Raw genomic sequence first — 7324 nt, 5'->3', positions numbered from 1 at the left:
ATGCTGTTTATATGCTTCACCTAAACCAGAAATAGGAATAGAATATATATGCCAGTTAAATACCAGCAGAAAGGAAGGAAAGAAAGAAGAAGGAAGGGAGAGGAGGAAAGATGGAAGGAGGGGAAGGAAGGAATTTTAGAAAGAAAGAAAAAAAGATAAAGAAAGAGACATGTAGCAACGTTAATATCAGAAAAATCAAGAACTCAAAGTAAAAAGCATTAAAGAAAACAAATCAGGTTGTTTCATTCACCGAGAAGATATAGTCACTGAAATTTATATGCCAAACAAAGTAATTTCAAAATATATGAGGCAAATATTGTTAGAATTATAGAAATCAGAAAGGCTGCAATTATAGTAGAAGACTTAACCACACTTGTTTTGGTATAGATAGAGCAAATAGATTGCAAAATAAACAAGGATATAGAGAGATTCCACAACCCAATTAATAAGCCTCATCTAATGTATATGTATTTTTGTACTCAAGAAATAATGTATTTTTTATTTAAAATATTTCAAACATACAGAAGAGTACAGAGAATTAAACGTACTTTTGCCCACATGTACTTGTCACACAGACCAAGCACATTTTATTTTCTTCAGATCCTCAGATTCTTCTGTTTTTGAAACAAAATATTACAGTTGAAGCTCTCACTTTATCCTATTTATCTTACTTCTTTTTCCCAAAAAAGCACCATTTAGAAGTTTCTTTCTTGTGCATGTTTTTTTCTTTTTTCTACATATATATATATATATATATATGTAACCAATATACATTATTGTTTTATGTATTTTACATTATGTGAATGGTATAATAAATATAGCCTTTTGAAACTTAAATCTTCATTTAATATTATTTTTTGTTAGTGATTTGATACATTTATATCTAGGTCATACATTTTAACTACTGAATATGATTGTATCTATTTTCCAATATGATATTACTATAATATATCATTGTACGGACTTCTGTTGCATGAATTATCCAATTTCTTTATCTCTTTGCCTGCTGATGGACTTGAGTTGTTCCCGTTTTGTGCAATTATAAGTGAAGATTTAATGAACATCCTGGGGCATGTCTCCTTGTGCCCATATTGAAAAGTTTCTCTGGGGCAGACCTTCCCAGCTGAGTAATGGGGGTTCTAATATATTGATTCCCTTAGCCCTCCAGAAAGATGGGCCTGGCTTCACGCAGCTGCTGCCCTGGGGGCTGTTCCCTTTGGCTAAGAGCAGGCTATCTGTTCATCCCAGTGAGCTGGTACACATATTAGCATTTTAAACATATGCTATGATGTGAAAAAGATTAGAAAAAACTGCTCTAGTGTATGTATTTTGAAGTAGAATTTCTGGGTCAAAGAGTATGTAGTAGTTAACTATTGTTGTATAACAAATTGCCTCAAAACTTAGCAGTTTAAGACAACCGACATTTATTATATCACAGTTTCACAGGTCAGGAATCTATACCTGGGTTAGCTGGGGTGTCTCTGGCTCAAAGTCTCTCATGAATTTGCACTCAGGCTGTCATCCGGGGCTGCAGTCTCATATGCAGGCAAAATTGGGGTAGGAGGTCCACATCCAAGCTCTTTTACATGGCTGTTGGTAGGCCTCAGAAGATTCACTGCCAAGCTCACTCATGTGGTTACTCTCTGGCTTCAATTCCTTGTCATGCGGGTCTAACCATAGGCTTCCTGAGTCTCCTCACAACCTGGCAGCTGGTGAGAGAGAGAGCCAGAGAGCACCTAAGATGGAAGACATCGTTCTTTTATGACTTAAACTCAGAAGTGACATCCCAACACTTTTGCCATATCCTATTTATCAGAAGTAAGCCATAGAATTTGTCCATCTAAGTTACCAAATTTGTAGGCATGGAAATGCTCATAATGTCTTTATTATCTTTTTAATGTCCACAGGATCAGTGGTGATGGCTCCTCCATTTCTGATATTAGTTTTGTCTACTCTCCTTTATTCTTGGTCAGCCTAGCTAGAGATCTACCAATCTTACTGATCTTTTCAAAGAATCAGCTTTTTGTTTCATTGATATTCTCTATTGCTCTATTGTTTCCAATTTCATTTATTTCTGCTCTTTTATTATTTCTTTTCTTCTGCTTACTTTGGATATAATGTGTTCTTCTTTTTGTAGTTTTCTAAAGTGGAAGCTTAGATGATTGATTTTAGATCTTTTTCCTTTTCTAATATATGCATTCAATATTATAAGTTTCCCTCTAAGCACTGCTTTTAATGTATCCCACAAATTTTGATAAGTTCTGGTTTCATTTTATTTCAAAATTTTAAAAAATTTCTCTTGAGATTTCTTCTGAACCCATGTGTTGTTTAGAAGTACGTTGTTTAATCTTCAAATATTTTGAGATTCCAGCTATCTCTCTGTTATTGATTTCTAATTTAATTCTGCTGTGGTCTGAGAACACACTTTGTATGATGTCTAGACTTTTAAATTTGTTGTCTTTTAAATTTGTTAAGGTGTGTTTTATCACCCAGGATGTGGTCTATCTTCGTGAATGTTCCATGTGAGCTTGAGAAGAATGTGTATTCTGCTGTTGTTGGATGAAGTAGTCTATAAATGTCAATTAGATCCAGGTGATTGACGATGCAATTCGGTTCAACTATGTCCTTACTGATTTTCTGCCTGCTGGTTCCGTCAATTACTGATAGAGGGGTGTTGAAGTCTTCAACTATAATAGTGGATTCATCTATTTTTCCTTGTGGTCCTACCAGTTTTTGCCTCACGTATTTTGATGCTCTGTTGTCAGGCACATACACATTAAGGATTGTTATGTCTTTTTGGCAAATTGACCCCTTTTATCATTATGTAATATCCGTATTTATACCTGATAATTTTCCATGTCCTGAGACCTGATTTGTCTGGAATTAACATAGCTACTCCAGTGTTCTTCTTATTAATGTTAGCATGTATATCTTTCTCTTTAATTTACATTTAATCTGTGTCTTTATGTTTAAAATAGGTTTCTTGCAGACAACATATAGTTGGGCCTTTTTAAAAAAATACATTCTGATAGTCTCTGCCTTTTAATTGGTATAGTTAGACCACTCACATTTAAAGTGATTGTTGAAATAGTTGGATTAATATGTACCACGTTTGTAACTGTTTCCTATTCATTGCCTTTGTTCTTTGTTTCTCTCTTGTTTGTGGGGAGAGTCTTCCATTCTTTTTCTGCCTTCTCTGACTTCTAATTGAGCATTTTATATGATTCTATTTTCTCTCTTCTCTTCAAATTTCAACCATATTTCTTATGTTTACATTTTTTAATGGTTGCCCTGGAGTTGGCAGTATATGTTTACAACTGATCCAAGCCCACTTTCAAATGACACTATACTACTCCATGGGTAGTGCAGGCACCTTATAACAGAATATTTCCAATTCCTTTCTCCTGTCCCTTATAACATTGCTATCATTCCCTTATCCATAAGCTATAATCATCTAATACATTGTTGTTATTATTTTTTGGTGAAACTGCTATTCATTGGATCAGTTAGAATAAGAATATGGAAAGATTTTATTTATAACTTCATTTATTCCTTCTCAAAAACTCCTCCCCTTTTTTTTTTTTTTTTTTTTTTTTTTTTTTTTTTTTGTGCGGTACACAGTCCCCTCACTGCTGTGGCCTCTCCCGCTGTGGAGCACAGGCTCTGGACGCACAGGCTCAGCGGCCATGGCTCACGGGCCCAGCCGCTCCGCGGCATGTGGGATCTTCCCGGACCGGGGCACGAACCCGTGTCTCCTGCATCAGCAGGCAGACTCTCAACCACTGTGCCACCAGGGAAGTCCCTCCTCCCTTTTATTTTTTTAATGCAAATCCAAGTTTCTGACCCATATCATTTTTCTTCTTTCTGAAGAACTTTTAACATTTCTTCAGGGCAGATCTCAGAAGTGACATCCAACACTTGTTTACCAAATTTTATTTATTAAAAGTGTATTACTAAGTCTGGCCCACACTCAAGGGGAAGGGATTACATAAGGCCAGGAGTTCCAGGAGGTAGGGGTCATTGGGGCAGAAGGGGGCAGGAGCATTTCAACTTCAGTAGATATTGCCAATCTGTTTTCCAAAGTGGATTTTACCAATTATTGTTCCACCTGCAGTTTATTCACATCAGTGTTTCCCCACATCCCACCATTCTTGATACCTTCATAATTTAAAATTGTTGTCAAGGTGAGTATGGAACACTGTTGTTTGACTTTGCTTTTTCCTAAATTAGTATTGAGGTTAAACATCTTTTCACATTTGTTGGCCACTTAGATTTCTTCCTCTCTGAATTGTTTGTGCATATATTTTGTCCATTTTTCTATTGGGGTTGTTTGTCTTGTTATTATTGATTTCTAGGAATTCTACTTATGTTCTGCATACCAGACGTTAGTTATATTTGTACAGTTGCAAATATCTTCTAGCTGGTGTTTTCTTTAAATGTAAATATGAAATTATAAAAGTACTTAAAATAAACTATGGGGGAATGTTTTTTATAAGCCTGAAGTAGAGAAGACCTCTATAAGTTGACAAAATGTACAGGAGCAAAAAAGGGAAAGTTTCAACTTCACAAAAACAAAATGTTCTGGCAGGCAAAAAAAAAAGTCTATAAATCAACAATTCTAAGGACATTTAAAAATAAATGAAAACCTGGGGGAAATATTTTCTGCGAATTTCACAAAGGGCTCATTTCCCAAATACATGAAGAGCTCCTATAAATCAATAAATGACCCACAAACCAACGTTAAAATGAGCAAAGGATACAAATAGACATTTTATTGGAAAGGAAATACAAATGCCATTGAAACACACAAGAAGATGTTCACTCATAAAAATAAAATGAGATACCATTTCACCTGTGAGACTGACCAATATGAAAAAGCTTGTAAACACTGTGTGGTGGAGGGTGTGGAGCTTCAGGAACCTTCAAACGTTTCTGGGGTGTGGGTAAGTAAACTGGTGCAGTCTCTTAGTTGGCAAGTTGACAGTATCTATCAAAATTACTAATGCATATAGTTTTTGACCCAGAAAGTCTACTTCTAGGAATTCACTTACAAATATGCTTGCACATGATTTGAAATGAAATATGTGCAATTCTATTCATTGCAGCATTGTTTTTAATAGTAAAAGAACAGAAAGAACCTAAATCTTTATCAAAAGAGAAATGAATAATTATTATGGTAGAATACTTACTATAGAGCAACTAAGATGCAGAATCTAAGTCTACATGTATCACAATGGATACATCTGATAATATTGAATGAAAAAAAAGATGTCAGAAGATATTCACAGCATAATAGCATTTATATATACTTTTCAAACACATAGAGGGCACGTAGTTTAAGGATTGCTCCATCTTCCAGAGAATTGTTCATTTGATCACTGAGAAATGAATCTCCTTGATTCTAATAATACTTTTGGTGTTAAAGTCAATCTTGTCAGTGATCCTGTTACCCAATTTTCTTTTGAAAAGAATTTTTTTCTGGTATATTTTTATTCATCTCTTCTTTAAAATCTTTTAAGGTAACATCTTTATAATTATACACAAATAGGTATATAATTTTAGATACACTCATAAAGAATCCTATGTGCATATTTTGTAAAATTATAGTCTTTTCTTCTTTTTAGTTTTACTTATCTCCCTTCTCTGTCTATATCACTGCTCCCCATAACCTATATCAATAACCTAGTATTCATTATTTCATTTTTTTCATACTTGTATAATCATATACAGATATATGTATACTTATGTATATATATATACATGTGCAATACATGTGTGGGTTTTTATTTGCCCTTTTTTATTAAAATGAGATCATATATATCATCACTTTTTTTTAATAGATCTTTATTGGAGTATAATTGCTTCACAATACTGTGTTAGTTTCTTTTGCACAACAAAGCAAATCAGTTATACGCATACACGCACGTCCCTAACCCCTCCCTCTTTTTTTTTTTTTTAAACCAGAACATTTATTGCATGACTAATAATTGAAATCCTTAAGATGAACTGGATGCTGCAACAGCTGCCCTCTTGGGCTTAGGTGTTGTTCCTTCACGGAATCCATGCCTGATTCTGCTGTATACAATTTTTAGGTGCCTCATTCGACCAGTCCCTGTGGTATTTCGTCTTTTAGCTTTAGCACTCCAGTTATACTTCCTCTTCCGCTTGGCAGGGTAGCCACATTTACCACAGGTCGACTTCTGAAGGTGGTAGGCCTTAGAGCCACAGAGGCGGCACAACGTGTGCGTCTTATTCCGACGCTTTCCAAACGAGGACGTTCCCTTCGTCATCTCGCTTCTGCCGCCGAGACCCTCCCCTCCCTCTTGAGCCTCCCTCCCACCCTCCCTATCCCACCCCTCTAGGTCATCACAAAGCGCCGAGCCGATCTCCCTGTGCTATGCTGCTGCTTCCCACTAGCCAACTATTTTACATTCGGTAGTGTATATATGTCCATGCTACTCTCACTTCACCCCAGCTTCGCCCTCCCACTCCATGTCCTCAAGTCCATTCTCTATGTCTACCTCTTTATTCCTACCCTGAAGCTAGGTTCATCAGTTTTTTGGGCGGTTTCTTTGGGTTTTTTTTGGTTTCCATATATATGTGTTATTTGTTTTTCTCTTTATGACTTACTTCACTCTGTAGGACAGACTCTAGGTCCATCCACCTCACTACAAATAACTCAATTTCGTTTCTTTTTATGGCTGAGTAATATTCCATTGTATATGTATGCCACATCTTCTTTATTCATTCATCTGTCGATGGACATTTAGGTTGGTTCCACGTCCTAGCTATTGTAAATAGTACTTGCAATGAACATTGTGGTACATGTCTCTTTTTGAATTATGGTTTTCTCAGGATATGTGCCCAGTAGTGGGATTGCTGGGTCATATGTTAGTTCTATCTTTAGTTTTTTAAGGAACCTCCATACTGTTTTCCATAGTGGCTGTATCAATTTACATTCCCACCAACGGTGCAGGAGGGTTCCCTTTTCATCACACCCTTTCCAGCATTTATTGTTTCTAGATTTTTTGATGATGGCCATTCTGACTGGTGTGAGGTGATAACCTCATTTCAGGTTTGATTTGCATTTCTCTAATAATTAGTGATGTTGAGCAGCTTTTCATGTGCCTCTTGGCCATCTGTATGTCTTCTTTGGTGAAATGTCTATTTAGGTCTTCTGCCCATTTTTTAACTGGATTGTTTGGTTTTTTTGATATTGAGCTCCATGAGCTATTTGTATATCTTGGAGATTAATCCTTTGTCTGTTATTTCATTTGCAAATATTTTCTCCAGTTCTGAGGGTTGTCTTGTTTATGGTTTCCTT

General features: G+C 35.8%; 1 pseudogene; it reads right to left on the bottom strand.

Moving 5' to 3' along the window:
* Window positions 1–5968: 5968 nt before the first annotated feature.
* On the bottom strand, window positions 5969–6305 carry LOC115847344 (large ribosomal subunit protein eL37 pseudogene; annotated as a pseudogene).
* Window positions 6306–7324: the final 1019 nt, after the last annotated feature.

Source organism: Globicephala melas, chromosome X (assembly GCF_963455315.2).
Source record: "Globicephala melas chromosome X, mGloMel1.2, whole genome shotgun sequence".
Classification (NCBI taxonomy): Eukaryota; Metazoa; Chordata; class Mammalia; order Artiodactyla; family Delphinidae; genus Globicephala; species Globicephala melas.
The sequence above is the reverse complement of the archived record's forward strand: the minus strand, read 5'-3'. Positions and strand labels throughout refer to the sequence as shown.